Below are 22,685 nucleotides of genomic sequence, written 5' to 3' on the forward strand. Positions count from 1 at the left end.
CTGATCCGATCAACTGTGAATGTTACTCGTCTTACTTAGTTTATGAAATGTTCAACACACTCACTTCATTTTAAATCTCTAGTTGGAGCTCAGGAAAATAATCAATTCTTGGCAAGTCATAAACAATTTTGAATTGATCTTCATTTAGTTAGAGGCAAAACAAGTACACTGCTTATTAGGGATTGCTACTGAGAACAGTTTATTTACCATAATTGGGTCAATAATGGACTACTGATAAGCTCCAGAGAAAATAGTACTGTTAACAACTCTCGCACTGCTTTATCTCCATATACTTCAGTGTTAAAATGAACAATCCACATTAAAACGACTCCTTTTTACGACTCCCAAAATAAACAGTTGAGTTTTACTATTTTTGAATCCATTCAGCCATCTCCGGGTCTGGTGGGAGCACTTTTAACTTAGCTTAGCATCAATTATTGAAGCAGATTAGACTAGTAGCATCTCACTCAAAGAGCAAAGAGTTTGATCATTGTCGTATTTAAAGCTTGACTCTTGTAGATTCATCGATTACTAAGACCAACGGAAAATTAAAAGTTGCTATTTTCAAAGACAATATTGCTAGTAGTAACTGTACTCTCATTCTGACGTAATCAAAGAACTTCGCTGCCATACCATGACTGCAGTAGGCACAATGAATTATGCAACACGACCGGCACATGCTGCATTTGCCAGCAGATAGTCACATTGGAGGTTAGCTGGGTACTATTTTCAGGTAATGTGTAATATAATTGCACCTGCTGCAGCGAATGTATGGCAGCAAAGTTTGTTAATTATTCACCAAAATGAATGTATAGTTCCTACCATATCGTCATATTGCAGAGCTCAATACAGGTGTTTGTAAACTGCTGTAAAGTTCAACTGTAATAATATAACTCAGAATTTTTTATTTTTTCCATCAAATTAAAGGTAATCGTATCGATAACAATAATGATAATAACCAGTATCGATATCAATAATATGTAAACATTATCCATACTTATCAAGTTCAGGTTAGACAAATTTGCAAACAAGAACCAAGAAGTGTGAATGCAAGTGTTGGTTAAGATTTAAAAAATTATTCTACACATTTGTTCAATTGTAAATCCTAAACTTGAGCTGAGAAATATAATCAATTCACGTTAATTGTAACGTAAAGACAATGACAATGAAGGTGAGGATCCATGTGCAGTTCTTTAATAATAAGAGTTGTCATACAGGCAATGGTCAAAACGGGCAGACAGAAGCATAAATGTAATCCAAAATATGTGGTCAGAATACAGGTAAAAGATCAGGCTAGGCGGCAAAGAATTAAAACGTAGGGATGGCTGAAGTGAAACTGACATTTTGACACAGTGTCGGGATCCTGAAGCGCAAGTGTTTCGAAACACTGCACCGAAGCATGATCCGAAACACCCAGGTCACATGACCAAGTTTATTCAAAACACACAGGTCACATGACTAAAGTGTTTTACAACACCAGGTCAAGTGACTGAAGCGATTCCATGCATCAGTCATTTCAGATGTGATTTTAGACCTGGCAAATCTGAAAAAACTCATGTAGTCTCATGTAGCCAAGTGGACAGTGCATGTGTTGCGTGTTGCGAATGGCCCGGGTTCGATTCCTGACTTGTACAAATACTTTGAAATTATGACTTGATGTATTTTAATAATGTTACTGTTTTATGACCAAAACAAGACATATTTATTTAGTGTTTACTCTGATGTCAGAGAAATATTAAAACAAAACATGTTACAAGAACAGCGCATTTAAAAACTAACATCTATAGCTGCATCACCCAGGATTCAAACCCATTGTCTCGGCATACTGGTCAGTAACTCTCATCGCTTCACTAAATCACTTGAAGCTTCAACTCTATAACGTGGGGTTTAATACCTCAATTTGCTTAACTGTTTCTTTGCTGAAGTTGTTCCAAAGCAATACATAAAAAATGACCACTAGGTGTCACTGTAGAGTGGGATTTCAAAACATTTCAAAGCTTCGACAGATTTGCTCAACTGTTTCGGTGTTTCATGAAGCCTCGCTTTGCACTCCACTATCAAAACAGTTAAAGCAAGGATCTAAACATGGCAAGTAAAAAGAAAAATGCTTTGTAATGTTACACAGGGTAAAACAAGACTCAGCAATGTGTGTTGCCAAGAGAGGTGTCTTTATAATCTAGTTAATGATTCACTGATGAGCTTCAGCTGTGTCATCATCAGTGATCTGGAACAGGTGTGGTAAAATGGGATTTGTAGTTTTTTTTGGTGGCTGATTTGTATTTCTCCAGTCATCTGTATGGTCTAGATCACTGGTGATTGTGACATTAATGCATTAACAATTGACCCAAAAATTCTATATTAATTCAGACAGCAGCGAAGATACTGCAGAGCTGCTTATACAGTACATTCAGGACAGAAAATATTGTGAAAAAGAACCATACGAGTGTGAATGTGGTCAGGTCTTAGTTTATGATTATTTGCACACATTTTTGTTCAAACTACAAGCTGAACACAAAGGGTCACAATAGCCGACACAAATAAACAAGCAAACACCCAACAACTTTTTGCATTTGAATAGCAAAATAAATCAATAAGAAAAAAGCTCAATCAAGAACCAAATTGTAACTCATTCTTGCTTTAAAAAAAATCCCTAGCCAAAACACCTGCAACTGTTCCTTTCTTGGCCTGTATTTTTCCATCACATTAACAAGCCACTAAAAAGTCAACAACAAAGTGAAGCTGTCATCAACATAGAAGTGATGCAGACAGGAAAACAGAACAATCAAATGTAAGTGATAAGAAACGCAGACCCAAAATGGGAGCCAAATAATTTTCTTTCATCACGCCTACAGATTCATTCATACTCCTTGTGTTCTCCGTCAGGATGGGAAACAGACGTTGCCATGGAAATCTGGCAAGCGCCTTGTGCTGGTCACATCCTCTCTGTGGTGTCACGAAATTCCAAAAACATCTGGAAGGCCTGTTTGTATCAAACGCACAGCACTCATAAAACCACACCACGAGCCCTCAAAAGCACACAGCCTCAAAGCAAACAAACGTCAGCGTTGTCACTTGCGCACACACACTTAAAAAGGGAAAAAACTGAATATTGCACCAGTATCCAAAAAAATATCCATAAAAAATAACCAGGAAGAAAACAAAGAGCTTGTACACAAGCTTCACAATCACACTCAAAGCATTCACTAGCTTTCAAAACACTGGAGTCAAGAAGTTATTTTGGTTTGTTTGTTCTTGTTCTTATAATTATTATTTGTATTATTTAGCAAGGATGCATTGAATTGAACACAAATGGCAGTTATTTTTTAAATATAATTGTATGTATTTTTAAATGCTGTTCTTTGAATCCTGAAAAATATGTAATTATTTCTACCAAAAGTGTAATAAATAATAAGTGTTTTTAATATTATATAAAATATTAGAATTAATTCTTAAGAATCATGTCATGTGACTATTATTATTATTATTACTATTATTATTTTTTTATATGGAAAACTATTTTATTTAGATGGAATCTTAAGCAGGCAGCCTAAATATCATTAATAAAGCTGTAACTTATTTACTGTCGCAGATAAACACTCACTGGCCACTTTATTGGTTTTACACCTGTCCAACTGCTCGTTAACTATTTTTAATCAGCTAATCACATGGCAGCAACTCAATGCATTTAGGCAAAGGTTCCCAGATGGTTTACAATTTTCAGATAAAACGTGCGCTGGACATTAATTTTAGAACTACAAGCTCGGGTAAAAAGTGTAAACAAACTACAAACTTGGCGGACACACAAGACCAACCTCAAGAGAGGCTTCGGTAAAGTTGTTTGAATGACCGTTAACTAATTTCTAGCCAACTGGAACATGTTTGAACCACGTTTTACATGTCATATTTCATCTGCAACAACAATGTGAACTTATATCAACAATGTGAACTTATATCAAGATATGTTTGGACATTAATTTCTGTATGCATAATTACTCAAAGACCTGTGGAGATTTCTCTTCTGATGGCTACTTCCAGCAAGATAACACGCCATGTCATAAAGCACAAATGATCTCAGACTTGTACATGACAATGAGTTCACTGAACTCAAATGGCCTCCACACTAGGCATGGGACATTAACCATTTTTAAGGTATACCACGGTTTGGATAAGTCAAGGTTTTAAAACCGCCAAAATTTTCTGTAAAACCATTCCTAACGTACGTGTACAATTTTTTTTAACAATTATTTTTAGGGCAACAGCATCTCCAGGAGAAGATATCCAAAGATGCCGTTTTAGGTTGTAAAGAAATCAGTGTTTTTGAAACTAATAAAGACAGAACAAATCAATGATTCATTTGAATGATTTAGTCTAACATGTTTACTGCTCCAAAATATTAAAAATCTTTCCCAAAATAAAATATATTGTGTTCAAACGAGGAAAAAGTTTTAGTTTTTTTACCCAGACAGAAAAATAACTTATTTTAGAGCAGTAATCACAAAACCGTGATACCGTAAAACCGTGATATTTTTATCGAAGGTTATCATGTCTACTCCACACTCACCAGATCTCAATCTAATAGATCATCCTTTGGGATGTGGTGGAACGGGAGATTCGCATCATGGACGTTCAGCAGACAAATCTGCAGCTACTGCGTGATGCTATCATGTCACTACGGTCCAAAATCTCTAAGGAATATTTCCAGTACTGTATTGAATCTATGCCACAAAGGATTAAGGCAGTTCTGAAGACAAGAGGGGGTCCAACCCGGTACTAGAAAGGTGTACCTAAAAAAGTGGCCGGTGAGTGTGTATTACAATATTGTAACATTTCTTAATTTTTGTTAGGAGGTCAGCAAAGTTTATATATGAAGTCAGTGTGTCAATATCAAATATTTGCCAAACAATTTTACCCATTTTTGAAGTAATGGGAAATTTTACCTTTTATCAATGTGCAGTAATATTCTTCTTAAATTCTACATTATTTTTTAATCCCATGTACTATTCATACTAAATAAAACATCATCAGCATAACGGTGTTACTGTATTTTTGAGCAAATGAACAACCTTGGTACGTAATCTTACAACAGGCAAAAGAAACATTAAGAGGCAACAGAATTTTTGCATCACATCACAAACACAATGCCTTGCATCCTTACCTTGCGTATGGCTGAATGCTCTCTCTTTGTTTTGCACAGTGTACAGAAGCAAAGATTTGAATTGGTCATTGAATTGCTGCACTGATTTACCACCAACACTCTACTTAGGATTGCTACATGCGATCACCCTCTAAAATGCAGCCAAATTTACAAAAAGCACCATCCAATTACTCCACAAAACTACAGACAAATAAGCAAGTGAAAAGTCCATCTTGACAGGCTTGTGGAGAAGATGCAGCCTTTCAGAAGTCCTGCCTGAGAAAACGTCATCAGGTTTCGTGATTGAGGCTGGGTGACCATAATGTAAGCCTGGAGTCCCCAGGCTAATGAGCTGAGGATCAGAGACACAGGTGAACACACGTGAGAAACAGGTCTGAGAGAAACACTCTCACCTGCCACGAGACATGAGCTGCAGGCTTAAGTATTAACTCCAGCACTCCGGTCAGTGGATAATTACTACGGTTGGAAAAAGCAGAAGAATGTCAAATAACTAGTATTATGACTGGCAGCAGTAAAATGAACTCAAGCGTGTTTGCACATGGCTTAGTAATAACAGCTGTGAAGAAAGTAGAATCATTTTAAAAGGTATCATTGCACAAGTGACCACTCTGTGTTATTCAACAACAAAAAACATAGGGCTTACTTTTTTCTACTGTTTTTTTTTGTTTGTTTTTTTTTGTTTTTTGGGGGGTGAATCGTCCCTTCCAGGACAACTTTGCAGTATTTGCTTCTGTTTACAGTACCATTAAAGTTTTATGGTCGTTGAGACTGTTTGTTTGATCAAAAATATAGTAAAACCATTAGAAAAAAATAAGTAAAACACAATTAAAATATAAAAACTATGTTTTATATTAAAAATGTAAATCCTTCCTGTGATAGTGTCGTGGCAATTTCAAATAAAGAGACTCTTACTGATCAAGAGACGAAGTCTTATAAGGTTTACTTCCAAAAAAGATTTTATTTTTTGCAAAGAACAGGTCCGACAGTCATATAGAAACACCGGTTGCTGCAGTGCGCGACACACAGGCTGACCAGACACCAGGGGCGTCATGTACGAAGACTTGCGTTGAATTCAGACTTAAAAATTTCGCTTACAATTGGAAAGAGGGCGGTATATGATGCAATAATCATTTTATCTCGATTAACGTTTTTTCATAATCGCTAGAAGCCAAAATCCAAACTGAAGTTCGATTAATTGCAGAGCCCTAGTAAAATGCCCTTTAGCACATTTTAATTTAACAGTATGACACTGTTTAACAGTACTTTTACCGTCATTTCTTTACATTTTACACTAGCAGTACAAACCCTTTATTTTTAGTATTTACTAATGAATTTAATTAACTCCAAACAAGTGACTTTTTTATTAACTGTCTCATTTTTGTCTTCAACTACAGTTGCAGTACTTGATTACTTTGATTAAAGTAGACTATACTGCAAATTCCTATTATGCAGTAAGTTACTGTAAAATATTTAAAATGACCCACAATGAAGTGCATATTATAGTAGTGAACTGTAAAGAATGTATGTGGTGTTTTACTGGGTGTTTTACTGGGTGCTTTGCAGCAAAGTCTAACAGTGTACAATTTTGTTGGAATTTTGGCATTCTTAATGCACTTTGCCTGCTGTGCACACATTGTTGGTGCTCAGTTAAATGGTTTGAAAGTTTTAAAAAGTTTTCAGCAGGTCCATGCTAAATGGTAATATTATTAAGGAGTTTCTAACATTTACAGATTTTTTTTTCTGGAAAACATAAGTTAAACTCTTTTTTTCTTGCTTTTATTGTGATAAGACAGTGGGACAGGAAGCAAAGTTGGAGAAGGGGAGCAGAAACATGAAAGGTCTGCGAGCCGAGATGCAAACTCGGAATGGCCAAAGTGCAGTTGTACTACATGTTGGCACACTGCCAACAAGGCTATGAGTGGCTATAAGTTTCTTTACAGCCCTTAATATACAACAAGACTCATATTTAGGAACAAACAGATTATATACTGTTCCCACAACAACTCATTCTGTGACCTCGTCCACTTTTCATATTCATTTGTATCAAATGATTGTCATCAACATAAATGGTCACAGCACGTCATTTATAAAAACATATCAATATATCATGCAAGCTCTAAAGACCCTAGCGCTCTACGCACCAGCATACATTACTGTTCACTTGGTTTGGTCGACTCTGCTTTGACAGAGCATGAAAGGGAAAACTACACACTTAACTCATGACCTCAGAATCCAGGCCTTAATGACTCTCCAGTGAACGCTGGATGTTTATACCCAGCTCACGTTGCACACTTGTGGCTGGGCTAATTTCACTTCCCCAGATGTTTTTCCACAGGTCTCCTCTAATCAATCTCTTCAGGCCACTCTCACATCCAGGCATTTCTCTCCATTCAGAAGCAATCAGACTGACTGATGTCACTGCTCGTGTGTCAGGATGAACCTACAGACTAGTGATGAAAACGCAATGGTCGTGGATAAAAGCCAAAGGAAACGCACTGGCTTATCATTAGATGCCTGAATGGGTTCAATCTGATAAACAAAGTTTAGCTAAATGTACTCAAGCAAGGGAGGATATGACATTAGATAGTCAAAAAAAAAAGAGCTGAAAGTCATATATAAGACGGCAGATCTATTAAGGTTCTATGCTAAGATTTTTGTAGAAGCTTTTTGTGTAGCGAAATAAAAAACTAAAATTTTTGCAAGTAAACTCTTCTATACTCAAATGTAAAAATATGATTTCTGAAAACTACTAAAAAGTCCACAACATTAAAATATCTAAAAATGACAAAAAAAAATATCCGTTTTTGTAAATAAACTCGTAATATATATATATATATATATATATATATATATATATATATATATATATATATATATATATATATATATATATATATATATATATATATATATATATATATATATATATATATAAATATTGCCGCGTAATTGGAGTCTGGAGTTTTTGACCAGTCAGTAGAGACTGGAGTATTTTGAAATATTTGTGTTTCATATCTTGTGATATTTTGATCTCTTTAACCAGACATCTTTCATCTTCATTACTAACTGATCTCAAGCTTAGGCAAATAACTGAGAAAGCACCAATCAGAGGCCTCGTTTTTATGAAGTCATTGTATACTGCAGACTGCTTGCAAAGTATTTTACAGCATTTTGAAACTACAAAAATACAAGACACTTAATATTTTGATACAAAATATTAAGCTATTTTCATAAACCCCATCAAACACAATTGTAAATTGAAATATGTATTTTAAATACATGTATCATAAATACTGCTCATCCCTGAGTAGTAATAAATCCCATCAAAAGTAAGGAATTTTGGTCACTAATAATGATCTAAAAATCTAAGAAATGTCCTTTTATTCTAAAAAAATAATTGTGGACCATATACATGCGATGGATGGCATTGGCAAAATGGCATCTGTAGGCCGGTAGGAAACCTTTAGCTTGTGATAAAAAAAGGTTAACTGCAGAATTTTGTCTTCTAATATCATGGTGTACTCTACTTTCATTAATCTTGTTATTGGGGGGAAAAAAGCTCATTTTCAGTAAGTCTGATCACCAGGCAATTACTACAACCTTAAAAAAATTTATTTGACATTGTTTACTTTTTTTTTGCGCTGTGAATGTAAGTGGCAGCTGGTCAATAAAAGGAGCAAAGATGAACATAAAACAAACTTAACCAAACTCCATTCAAGTCAAATTTCATAGTAAAGCAGCAAAATTGGACACATTTCATCCCGACACAAACACAGCTATTTTTGGTGCCACTCAGCAGATTGGAATGAAATATCACTGCAATATAGTATATGTTATGTTGCAGCATAACACAAGTATATGGTGTCATTGGGGATTATAGCTTTTAATGTCCATCCCACTGCATTTATATAACAGTTGGTGAGCTCTGATTAGGTCAGATATATTTTTAGTTGTAGAAATTTTCAGATTATATTATATTATATTATTTTACATTACATTACATTATTTTATATTACATTATTTTTCTTTAATAAAAACATGTCTGCCTTTGTAAAAAAAAAATATATATATATATATATAAAAGAGTAAAAAAAATCTGAATTTAGTACATACTTTTAGTATTACCTTTGCTTAAAATGACCCAATCTAATGCTGTTTATATGAAATAAGCCTATAGCAGGTTTGAGCTACCAGAACTGACAACAACTCTCTGAAGAGTTTTTAGGAACTAAATGGTCCTGGATTGTGTCAAATCGTCAATAACCAAATCACTCAGGTGTCAGTGTGTATGCTTCACAGTCTGTGTGCAGTTTACTTGAGTTCACTACTAACTTATAAACTGTAATGAAATACAGGTCTGTATCTGTAATCCATCAGATCTGGCAGAGAGTTTTCAAAATCTAAACATTTGTGTCTAACTGTGATTCACTCTTCCTTCAAGACATCCCATGTTTTCTTTTTTTTTTTCCACCCACTTCTCTGTCCTGGTTCCACCCTGTGGGATAACACTATTCTGATGAAAACCAATGACAAACAAACTCTGCTCTGCTCTGAGACGCACAGGTAACACTTACAACATGTCCTTGAGCAAACTGAAACCTCCAGAAACAATAACAAACAGATTAACAATGGCAGATGGACAATAACACTGACAAGGCAAAGCAATTACAACGTTAAAATTCGAAACCACTTAAAATAATAAAAGTGTAGTCAAGAAAGTAAGTATATGTATCACTCAGATTCAAGACAACTGATCAGGCTATAAAAATGACAAATGATTTCCCCATTACAGCATAGTTCAACAGCTTCCTCCTCCATCCACGAGGCAGTGCAGCCTCCGCTGCGGTACAGAAAACAGCTCGTAAAACCAGTCAATCCCTCAGGAATACCAACATAAACACTCTCACACTCCCTGGCAGTCTGCCATGCTGTGGTCGAAGAGCTACTGGCCTTTCTGTTTGCCCAAGCAAGTGAGGTGTGCTGTATTGCAGATCAGAGTCCACACACACTTTCAACAGGAGATGGCTGATGTTTATTTTCAACAGTGTTGACAGTAATTCATGCCAAGCAGACATTATTATAGATCGGAGGATTTGAACCAATTATATATTTGTGTAGTTAACAAATAAGTAGTAAAAATATTTAAACAAAATGTATCAAGTTCATATATTTTTAAAAGAATATGGATGTAAAAAATTTATAAAATAGCCACTTGTAAATTTAGGCCTGTGGTATTTATTAAGGATTTTACAATTTTATTTTAATGTAAAAGTTGCATTTTATTGAGCTATGCTGTGAGACAGTCACATCATAGTACAGTTTTGAGGCAAAAAAATAAATAAATTACATCAATACTAATAATATTAATTTTTATCACGTGTGACAGTATAAATGCAACATCACATCAACTCCATTAATTGTTGTCACAATCAAATGCCTTCTTACTTTGTTCCTACTTGCTCAGTCAATTATTCTGACTTACTTATTTCAACGGTTTAACCTAATTGTTTTTTATATATATATATGTTTGGTTTTTTTTGGCACAAAAAGGGTAACATGGTCAGTTGGAATTTTGGAGTTCTGATATTTTCTGTGGAGAACCGACAATTCATTTTTCAGAGGGCATAAAATTATCACATAAAACTCAGGGGGCTGCGGGGAATGGGGGTCAAGAATCATAACAAACAATATAAATGTGGACCTCAAGAGAAAAGAAAGATGATAAAATCTCTTCTTGAAACTACCAGAACTGTTCTACTCAGCAGAAATTTATAACCGCACAAACACAGCATGTTCTCTACAATGAAAGATGATCAGGAACAATCCAAACTGCCACGACTTAGAAAAATAAAACTTTCTGGAACTAAAGCAAAGCAAAGAACAGTTTTGGAAATTAATTTTATATATATATATATATATATATATATATATATATATATATATATATATATATATATATATATATATATATATATATATATATATATATATATATATATATATATATATATATATATATAGTGTATGTATGTATGCATGTATGTTTGCATGTATGTAGAACTTTGGTTAATACATTTGACTCCAGTCAGTTCATCAACCTCCTACTCTCAAATTTTTCACATTTCCAGTAACAAAATGTAAAAGAAGAAAAAAAAATTCACTGCAATGGCCTGAATGATCCTTAATCATCTCTAGCAGACCTGGTTAAGTAATCCTCTAATCCTCATCTAATCCTCTATGCCTCAACTTCCCAACGAGACTTATCGACGTATGTGTCTGTCCACGCCTAATGTGTAACGCCTACTGTCCATGTGCACACAACCAGAATACAATGTCCCATTAGCCAGTTGAAGTCTGAGTGCTACTGATGTCTTCCAGATGTGCTGTAGGTGTCCAGGATTCTGCTGAATGAAAGACTGGATGTTTTGTCCATTGACTCCATGGAAACATCAGGAAGATGTTCTCATATGCGGGGACTGTGCCAGGTTGTTGGCCCGCCTAGCCAGCTGAGACGGCCTTGAGAACTCGTTGAAGAAAAGCGTGACATTAGAATTAACCCGAGAATGGGAGGAACTCAGTCAAATTGTAGTAGAAAGTAGCCATGTTTTTGACATCTGTAAAAACTCACTGTAGACTATCATTCAAAGTAAATACAATAACGAAGCACTGTTTAATTTTACAAATAAATCTATTTTAAATAGTCTTTTTAAAGTTCCAATTCATTAATGAATCCTCAAACAATGCATCACAGTTTTTATATAAAAAACAGAGATCAGCTCATGCTTTTTGTGCAGCAAATAAGCGTATTTGGATAAGCATATCAAAACAGAAACAAACAATTCTGTTGGTAATTGATGAAGGTATAATTATTTAAATGATTTAATGACTACCTCTTATTAATCAGTAAGCTCTTGCAAGTGGATAAGGCTATACTTACATCTCAAGCATAGGCCTGTCACGATATCTATTGTTGTCGTATGATATTGCACCAAAATATATTGTGCTAAACGATATTATTGTCATTTTAAGACCATTTTATGCCATTATATAATGCCAGAATGAAAATATAATAGCATCACAATGCAAGTACACTCTTCTAAAGAACACATAAGATATTATTCTTAAGAACGTTTCAGTGATTTTATCAATTTAATAATTCGGCATTTGAATCAGGATGTAAACATATATCCTAAACAAATAAATAACAATAACTAGGGCTGTCAAAATTAGCACGTTAATGCACGTGATTAATTTGAAATATTTACACGTTAAAAAAGTTAACGCAAATAACGCAGTTGCAGTTTTTTTTATTTCCTGTTGTGGCCGACGTGTGTTCAACGTGCAAAGAAAATTGGAAGAGACCAAGGAAGCGCTATTGGAAGGAAAGTTTCAGTATAAAACAATTAATGTCGCATCACCAGGTTTTCCAGCGTTTCCTCCAGAGTTTCATGCAATTTCGGGTGTTTCATTTGTAATCTTTAGACTTTCACTGCAGTTCAGCAGTTCACTCTCATTCAGAAGATTTTCATTCAGGATGTTGTAATGAAAGTTGATACCGCATGGCGAACGGAAAGAAAAACCTCTGCATTTCGGGACACGGGTGATCCTTTACGGTAATCAAAAATCGCTGCTTACATGGTAGACTCTTAATCAGTATTATCTTAATCATAAAAGCGGAGTATTGGTGTCCATGTAAACGAAATTCAAATGGCACTTACATGCCTGTGTTTTTATTTCTGTAATAAATAGGCCGTTTTGTGATTAATGATTAATTACGTTCATTACATTTCGTGATTAATCATGATTAATTACAAAAAAAGTGTGATTAATTAGTCATTTTTTTAAATAATTTGACAGCCCTAATAATAACAACTGTTAACAAAAACGTGCAAGGTAAAAAGTAACAGGCTGAACATTTTTCAGTTGTCAGGCATCCATATGAAAATACACTACAGTAATTCATAGTAAATAGTTTTTTTTAACCATACTGACTCTAACACCAATAGAGATAGAGAGGTTGTTTTTATGTATGGGCGATATATAAAGCGTCACCGATAATGACTGAGGTCATGTCCATGTGTTGTGTGATAAGTCAATATATTGATTATTGTGGCAGGCCTACTCAAGCACTACATATTGTTACTAGACAATATATCATTACAACATCGATATCGCAATGTGATTATTCGCAATAGTCACATCGCAAGCTTATGCAATGTTGAGTCTGGATTATAATTGATCCATTTGCTTTGTTTTTTGTGGCCTGTGACTGTGTGAGGGTTTTAAAAGCATTCAGGGTGTAACTTTGATTAATTTTATGAAATTGTTTATAAAATGAAGACTATGCAGGATTATTTTATATTTGATTATTCAATCACTGTATACACTTTGACTCTTCGGAAGACAATAAATTGCAGTTTATTTAATTAGCCTATTTTTCTATATTAAAATTATCTATGCTGGTAGATTGTTTATATTTTACGCACCCCCCTACAGAATCATCCCAATCAATCTAAAATTAAAGATACCTTACAAACATTTACCAACTCATCTAGCAAAATTGTATTCATGACACTATATAGGGCTGTACAATATTAGAAAAATCTAACATAGCAATTTTTTTGCAGTACATATTGTGATATGAATTAAATTTCAGTAGATGAGCTCAATAACTACTTAATATAACTAGAAATATGGAAGAATTGGGATTCAAGAATTGATTGGGATGATTCTGTAGGGGAGTACATATGCATAAAATACAAGAATCAATCTACAAGAGTAGACAAATTCTATAAAGAAAAAAAAAACAATTAAATAAACAGCGTTTGATTGTTTTCCCGATGAGTCAAACTGTATTTAGGTATACAGAAATTGAATAATCAAATGTAAAATAATACTGCATAGTCTTCGGTTTATAAACAATTCAGTCGATAATAATTTGTCAAAGTTACAAACGGTACAAATTCTTAGGCCTGAAGGCTTTTAAAACCCTCACATGGTCACAAGGTCTTCAAAAACACTTGCAAAATGATTAAGACACAACATTGCGTATACTCGCGAATCGATGTGACTATTACGAATGATCACATTGCGATACCGACGATGAAACAATGTATTGTGCAGCCCTAATATATAGCAGAATAATAAAATACTGCAAAGGGTATTTTTTTTATATCGTGCAGCCCTAATTATTACTTTTAAATAACCATCGTCATATATTTGTATTTAAAGTTTTCCTTCAACCACAAAAAAATTTATGTTTAATTAATTTAAATAAATGTTTGTGTAAATATATGGAAAAAAAAAAACGAACATTTTTCATTATGACATTTTGTTGAATGTCTCATTAAGACAGTCATTAAAAGCAGGACAGTCCAATAGAAAGTGTTACAGTAATATGACTATTTTCTATTAAACAAGATAACTATTTTAGCTTTTGAAAATGTCAAGCAATTGTATTACAATGACATAGGTTACATTTATCAAATCATTTTTGTATTCATTAAAATGAAGACTCACATTGGAGAGAAGCTTTACAGGTAAAATAAGTTAAGTTGTAATTGTACAATAAGTTGTATTGTAATTAAAGTAAAAAATTTAATTAAAGTTAAAATAACTATAACTGAAACCTACGATGACATCTTGACTCAGGGATTCTTATAATAAACACTGCATCTTCAATTGGACTCCACTCTGGAGAGATTAATTACAGTCTTAAGGTCATTTCACACTGAGCACAACACTGCAAAGCTGATTAAATGCTATTTGCTAATTGCTGATGAGTGGTGCTTTCACAAGGAATGGATGATGACTGATCTTCTGCAAATCCATGCCTGTACACTAGGTGGCGCAACCAAGCATTCAACTGATTGGCCTACCATCTTTGACCACTAAGAATAATCACTTAAATGTTGGCACATACCACCAAGGGACACAAACAGAAATGGATTTCTCTACCAGTATCAACAAAACCAGAAACGCAAACCATCTATCATGTTTACGACTTTAATTAATTATTAAACTTACCATTGATTTGCATTTTCCCTGCAATTACTTGCCATTGAAATTCATCAGTGTTTTTGTAGTCACACTCTTCTTCCGAACACAACACTTTTCTTCAGCCTCTGGTTTTCACTTTCAATGATTTAGTGCCACCAATTTCACTCTTTTGTGTAAAGCTCAAATACTGGATGGCTCATTTTATCAAAGAGAAACAGGAACAAAAACTGCCTAAAAAAACTAATTTACATTGTTTAATCATACAATTTAATCATACTCTGTAAAATGGCATTTAGAGTCCCCTTGAAACATTTCTATTGTGTTCTGTGCTATTTGCATGTGTTGTGAGATAATGCAGGTGTTTTCTTAATTTGTTTGCATTGTAAGAAAATGCATCACATTTTTTTATGTGTTTGCGTTGTGAGCAGGACTTGGCATTTACACCCGGCCACCTACCAAATGCGAGTAGACTTCAGCTGTGGCGGGTTAGACAAGGATGCCCATCAAGGAGCAGCACGACTGACAAAAACAACCGTGTTCGTACGAGCAAAAGTAGGTGAATACGGAATGAGAGGATGATCACACACATGGAGAGACTGTCACTTACTGACAAGGGCTTTAAGCCTCATTCACACTACGAGCGACTTGCAGTGGCAAAGCGACAAGCGACCGTTCATTTCAATGGAGAGCGTGCTACTTCCAGTGGCCTCTATCTACACAAACGTCATCGGCCGTTGGCAATCAGGTGGGCGTGTTGAGCGATGTGACAAAGTTGAGAATCCTTCAACTTTATGCAAATGAGAAGCGACTTTCTTGAGTGACAGCCAATAGGAGCACGAGTAGAGCTTATGTGATCCTCTCTCTGCGCGCTAATTCCCTGTATTCCCTGTGCTGTAGACCTACACAAACCTGCGTTTGCAGCAGGTCGACACCCAGAGCGACAGACAGCTACAAAATCAATGCTAGTGTGAATGCGGTGAATTAGTGTCACATGCTCAGCTGATGTGATACGCGCGAGTGCTTAAATTTTTTGGCGCTCCCATTTCCTTGCGTGAATTAGCAACCGTGTCTGGAAATGCAAATGATACGATCGGTATCAACCTTTGAACAGATTAATAATGGGCCTAAAGACTCGTACACACCGGGACACTTTTCGTGTTTATCGTCAACATTTTTTGAGACGTTTCAGATTCAAACCTAAGCAAATTTCACTGGTGTCAAGCAGAAGAGTATGCAAAATCACTACTTGATGTTAGATGGCGCTACACAACTTTAACAGGGCATATGCAGCAATTCTAAAGGTAATTTTAATACCTTTTTAAGACTTTTTAAAGACCTTCTCAGAATATTTTAAGACCTCATTGCCACTTCAAGTTCTAATCAGTATCAAACCAGCGACAGGCTTTAGCCACTGATTAAACTCATCTTTCACCAACCAGGTGTACGCAAACTTACATTTTCCCATTTGCCGTCTGTTTTACTTAATGGTTTCGTTACTCGTGGGGAGCGTCACATCATTTTGTCGCAAATTATGTGACATCACCCAGATAAAGTAACTTGGCTGGACGCGCCCCGGCCTGAATTAATCGAATGGATCGAGTACGCCCTTTTTTAATATTAGTAGGAAAATAAATATATTTATGCTTTTTTGGAGTCAAACACTTTGGACAACGCTTGAACAAAATTTAAGACCTCGTAAAACTTGATTAAGACTTTTTAAAACCTTTTAAGGTGCTTTATTTTCTCATAATTAATCTATCAACTTTTAATACTTTTTAAGACCCCGCGGACACCCTGTTTAAGGTTCTGAAGAAGAAGAGAGAAAGTTGACAAGCTTGTTGTTAAAGTTACTGACGATTCAAACAAGCATGGATGGTTCAAGTAGCAGCTCCAGCTCTAGCGATGAAGAAATGATTATTGTTCACCATTGCAATAAGCAGCTCCACGTTCATCGCCTCTGGGCATCCTCTTCGATGTGCGCCCACATTGACAGTTTTGCGCTTGAGCACCTCCAAGTGCCATTTACTGTAACTTCAGCAGCTCCGTACAAGTGAACAAAAGTGTCAATCTAATTGGTGGAAATGGTTTGAACGCGGCGCGCCAAAACAAAAAAATTGAGCATGCGCCGTTTTTGTTTTTTTTTTAAAATTACACTTTTACGCCTGGCTTTTTTGCGTTGGTGTGCACGATCACATCGGCGCCCTTTATTTAGTCACGAGGCGTTAAACGTTGAGGGGAAATGAGAGCAAAAAGCATTCCGGTGTGCACGGGCCTTTACGTTAACAGTGTGCAGGTGATCATCCTTCCATTACGCGCACAGTATTTTTTTCACCTGCTTTCTTTTACAGTTATTTTTTTTTATTTATGGTTTAATTATCATCTTTTACAATAGAATTGCTTTATTATGAGATTAACTTGCCATTTATGTATAGAGAACTGGTGATCTGGGGCCTTTAGCAAGGACAGACTACTGTGCATAGTTCTAGATACATGACAATAATTCTATTTAAAATGTCAACCTTCTTTTTAAAGAACATTTTTGTTGAATAAAAAGTGTATGTACACAGCTATATTTTGCTTGTTTTGAAAATTTCGAATTATTTTTTACCTATGGCTAAGAAACTGTTTTTAAAAAAATTTATTAAAAAAATACCATCGAAAAATTTGGCAAATCCTTAGTATTGAGCCCTAAAAAGTTTTATGAAACCAGAACTAATTGCAATGCGACACTATGAAACCACAACCCAGTTGCTCATGCTTATTGAGCAAGCTCATACACAACACACAAAAAGTGAAATGATAGAGGACTCATGTGGACATAACAAAAAATCTAAATTAAGTAATTTTAGCATGCCAAAGTCAAGTGTATGTATATAAATACTGTGGCTAAAATTGTGGCTAGTGAAAAGGCGAGTGGCTAGTAATGTCGGAAACACAACTAGCCACAGTGGCTGGAGATCAAAAATGTTAATATCAAGCCCTGGTTGTGAGGATTTGCAACACATATGCTGTCAAACCGATGAGGAACTTTTTTTAAATTGCAGCACGTTAAGCTCTCTAGGCCACCACTACAGCCTCATTGGTAGGGCCAGATGGAATCTGCGGGCGTTTTTTGCTATTTCTGCAGAGAATTTTGGTAAAAATCTGCTGATTTCTGCTGAATATTTATGGGAGTCTCATAACTAAAACCTTAATATATGAAATAAAAAGTAATACCTTTTTAACTTTTATTTAATGTTTAAAATGCAAATCAAATTAGATCCACTATTTGGTAAACAAAGCAGGTCTCTCATATAATATCTCTACTAAAAGACAGAAAATATTACTGTACAAACTGCATTGTACATAAATCAGATGAACATTTTCATATCAGTCAATAATATTACTGTAATTAATTAAGAAACTGAATAAATATAGATTTACACACATTTACTCAAGTAAATAAACAGAATTAATGATGGGCTAAAAATCTGCAGAATTCTGCGCGCGCAGATTCCGTGTGGGCCTATTCATTGGTCATTTTACAGTGTTGCAAGTAGTCTTTTATCAGTGTATGTAGTGACTTTGAATTGTGAAATTGTGAATGAATGGAGAATGATTGACAGGCGCAGCAGAGGGAAGCGCTGAACTGAACATGAATTTAACCACTTGAATATTCATCTGTACTTCACAAACTATAAAACATTTAGAATATAGTAGGCCTACATGACTACTTTCTAGTGCCTTTTATTAGGCTACCTTCGTGGCTTTTGTTGGCTTATTAATTAAACAGAATATAGTGCACGCGCAAGATCTTATTTGGATCGGTACCAGTTGACCGATACCCGATCCAGCAAAAATATGCGGTATTGAACCGCTATCCGATCCAAGTATTAGGATCGGTGCATCCCTAGTCTGTACTATGGTAATCTGACACTATTACAATCATCTGGTTTGTGAAATGTGCAAACTAATATATTTTTTAAAATCCCCTTTATTTCCATTTTCATATTGTCACAACATGACGCATCCATGCAATTGTGCTATATTAAACCACTGAATGTCCAACATCTTGGGTAATACTGATAAGCTTTTTTTGCTTCTATCTGCTGTTCCCATTTTCACAAAGTGCATAGAGACACACACCCACAGCTTTTATGCATCTGTTACTTCCCTTCATTTTGATAAATGAGAAGTTTTGGCATATTTGCATGAAAAAGCAAACAAAATGCTGTCCCAAAGATATGTAGCTAATGGTAAAATATTATAACATAGTTGTAAGAAAAGAACACTAGAATTTAGTCTTGGACTTGGGTGTTCAATGTCGTTTCTCACACAAAAGTGCAATTCATTTCTTATACAAAACCGGTTGTCAAAAAAGCTAACTGCACAAAAATCTGTCAACCACGACTGCGTCGCCCAGGGCTTCACCTCTGAACTGTGAAAGAACTCTCATCAGAGCTCAATCTGCCAGGCACATGAGTAATGGTTGAGCAGCGCTTCTCCTGGGTTATGTAATGGTGTGTTACACAGTGTAACATGACTCTGCCAGTTCTCCAGCTGAACCCCACCACCCTCTGACTTTCAAAGCCAGGACCAATAATGCTGCATGCGATGAAGAAATGAGAAGGCAGACATCGAGCCAAGACCTGAATGTGAACTGTGAAATATTGGAATTCTGACTTATTCAAAACAAGAGCCAGACTTATTATCACGCCACTGCCTTGCAATCCAGGCCAAGTTTCTTTGGACCAGTTTTGAATGATTGGAGTTATGGATGTTCTACTTATTATTACATAAATAAACGTTTGTTTCACAAAAATTTCACCGAACAACCATACAAAAAGGAAAAAAAACTTCTTATGGGTTGTTTTCCTTGCCATACTGTGTAAAAGTAAACAGATGGTGCAAACATTTTGTATGTAAGTAGTATGTGAGTTTGTCACCCAGTGGTTGAAGTAGGTATTGCATTCCTGAATCAAAACAAACGCAAGGGCAGGATGCCAGATTGAGGACCAACAGGAGCGAGTCTGACGATCAAGCCTGAAGGCTGATTTAAGTCATGTTCTATATAAAAAGTGAGTTTGAATGCCATTTTACATGACATTTATTGCCATACTACTGAAAGCAGCAGCAGATAGCTCACCTCAGATCCTGAAAATAAAATAAACCATTTGAAATTTAACTTTAGAATTGTGACTCAAACCAGCTACTGAGCACATTCTTAAACACCACTGATTTGCAGTTGTGTTCACATGCTCAACAGAAATGACTGTGATTGGCCGTGAAGTTCATCAGTTCACCGAACTCACCGGAACTCTCCAGTGTTCCTGTATCTGTGGTTACACTTAGTAAACAGTGGTGAGTTCGGTGAACTGATGACCTTCACGGCCAATCACAGTCATTTCAGGTTGAGCATGTGAACACAATGGCAAATCAACAGTGCTCAAATGTCAGCGTCAAATGGACATTTTTAAAACTTCAGTATCGATTGGTACCGAACTCTAGTATCGTGACAACCCTAAAACCAACACATATCAATGATTCAGCATTAATGATGTTAAGAATGTTTCGCAAGTAAATGCATATTCTGTGCTTCTGAATGGCTGCATTTAAATTTTTGTCATGTTTCGTCTGGTGCAAACAGCCAAATTGCTTATCACTGCTAATCTCGCCATGTAGCGTGTTGCTAGAACACGGGGTTACAATGTAACCTGCTCACCTTATGTTTACGCTCATAATATTTTTATTATTTGCTAATTAATTACCTCATGTGGAACTCTGAATCTGCGTCTCATTTCAGAGTCTGCTACTGTTCAATAGAGGTCACATTTCGGTCAAGGATGCATGCTTTGAGAGCCTTTCTGAATGAACGATTGAAATATGCTGTTTTCCATGAAGGGAACCCGGGATGATGAAATATAATTGACTAAACTGGCAGTGGGCGGGTTAAAACAACCAAAACAAAGACAGCCACGTTACAGACATGTTCAAAGCAGAATAACTGACTTCAGCATCGTTTTTCAGATAAACAAGAATGTTCGCTTAGCATGTTTCTTAAATATCTGCAAACATATTGTGGTATTTTTATACTTTAGAAGAGTCAAAAACTTGCATACAGCACCTATAAAATATGTATATCCCTACGAGTTTCTTATGCGTGTTAAATCAAAGCTTTTCAATCAAAGACAAGTCCTGACAAATAAGGCAATGAAATGTGAGACTAAAGTTTAAGAATGAGAATTCATCAACAGAATGTATCAAGAGACAAAAGACAGATTTAAGATTGAGTCTTTCCAAACAGACTTGACATGCCCAAGCATTAAGCACAAGGTTTATTGCGCACATACATGTCTGTAAGAACTGATTACTGGAGAGGATTACACAGAAACAAATTCAAGATGTCTGTCTAGAGCCCATATCTAAGATAATACCAAGTCCTGATGGAATCCGATGACAGTTTCAGTGTTTTTTGGCACTAATATCTGCAGAATAGATGTAATAAATATAGTAAAATATGCAAAAATGGTATTAAAGTGCACTTGCTTTTTAATAGATGGAAACTTCAAATTAATCACAATATTTATTCAACAAAACTATGGAAGGAATTTGAGGAACATTTACAAGGATGCGTTTGAGGACATATTCTGTGTGGTCCTGTCCATATGCAGAATTGCTCTCTGAGAGGACAGTAATGTCATCAGATGCTCTGAAGATTAATAAATGGAGTACCAGGATTAAGCTGGTACATATCAATGCTTTGTACAACATTGCAGGGATATGATTACCCGGAAGGCAAGCCTCGAGTTTAGCTGCATCGCCCACATCTGAAACTCTGAGCAGTGAAACACAACTGAGGAACATGACCTTTGTGTTCAGAGGTCATTTAAAGGGGATTAACAAAGATCAGGCCACACATCTAGGGGATTGGAACTGATCTCTTGGGGCACAGGAAAAAGAAAAGTATGATGACAACTGGCACTGATTATCTGCACCACACAAAATGACATTCACAGCAGGGGTGTCAAAACTAATTGTTTCTTCGATACACCATGATGCATATGCAGACGATTCTGTATGGGTTCAGTTAAAGATCTTAACTGGTCATTTCATACTTATGTTATTTATCTCATGTGCGCCATGTTGTATTAGCTAGTGTTACTCATGAACGTATTGGTGGGTTGTTTCTGTGCCGCTGTGTGTGTGTTTCTCTCTCTCTCTCTCTCTCTCTCTCTCTCTCTCTCTCTCTCTCGTCCTGTACCATTCCTGTTTCCAGGTCGCCCCGCCCTAATTGGACGTGCTGCGTGTGTGCGCTGTGGTTGGTGCTTGGAGAACGCAGCATCTTTTGAAAAGGACACCGATGGAGTCAGATCGCAGGGGAGAGACTGAGAGCTTTCCAAAGAATGTGTCGTTCTTGTTTAAAACCGGTTGTAGTGATTTCATGTTGATCTAAAATTGTGAACTTTAAGGTGCTCTCCACCTTTCCTCTCTCCCCTCCTTGCTGTGACTGTCACACACCTATATATTGTATAAAAAAAAGCTGTAAGCTGAG

General features: G+C 35.7%; 1 protein-coding gene across 3 annotated transcripts in view; it reads right to left on the reverse strand.

Annotated features, from left to right (window-relative positions):
* mast2 (microtubule associated serine/threonine kinase 2) overlaps nucleotides 1-22,685 on the reverse strand; it is a 206,857-nt gene that overhangs the window by 157,062 nt on the left and 27,110 nt on the right. The gene's annotated exons all lie outside the window — the stretch shown is intronic.

This window comes from Danio aesculapii, chromosome 6 (genome assembly GCF_903798145.1).
Source record: "Danio aesculapii chromosome 6, fDanAes4.1, whole genome shotgun sequence".
Taxonomy (NCBI): Eukaryota; Metazoa; Chordata; class Actinopteri; order Cypriniformes; family Danionidae; genus Danio; species Danio aesculapii.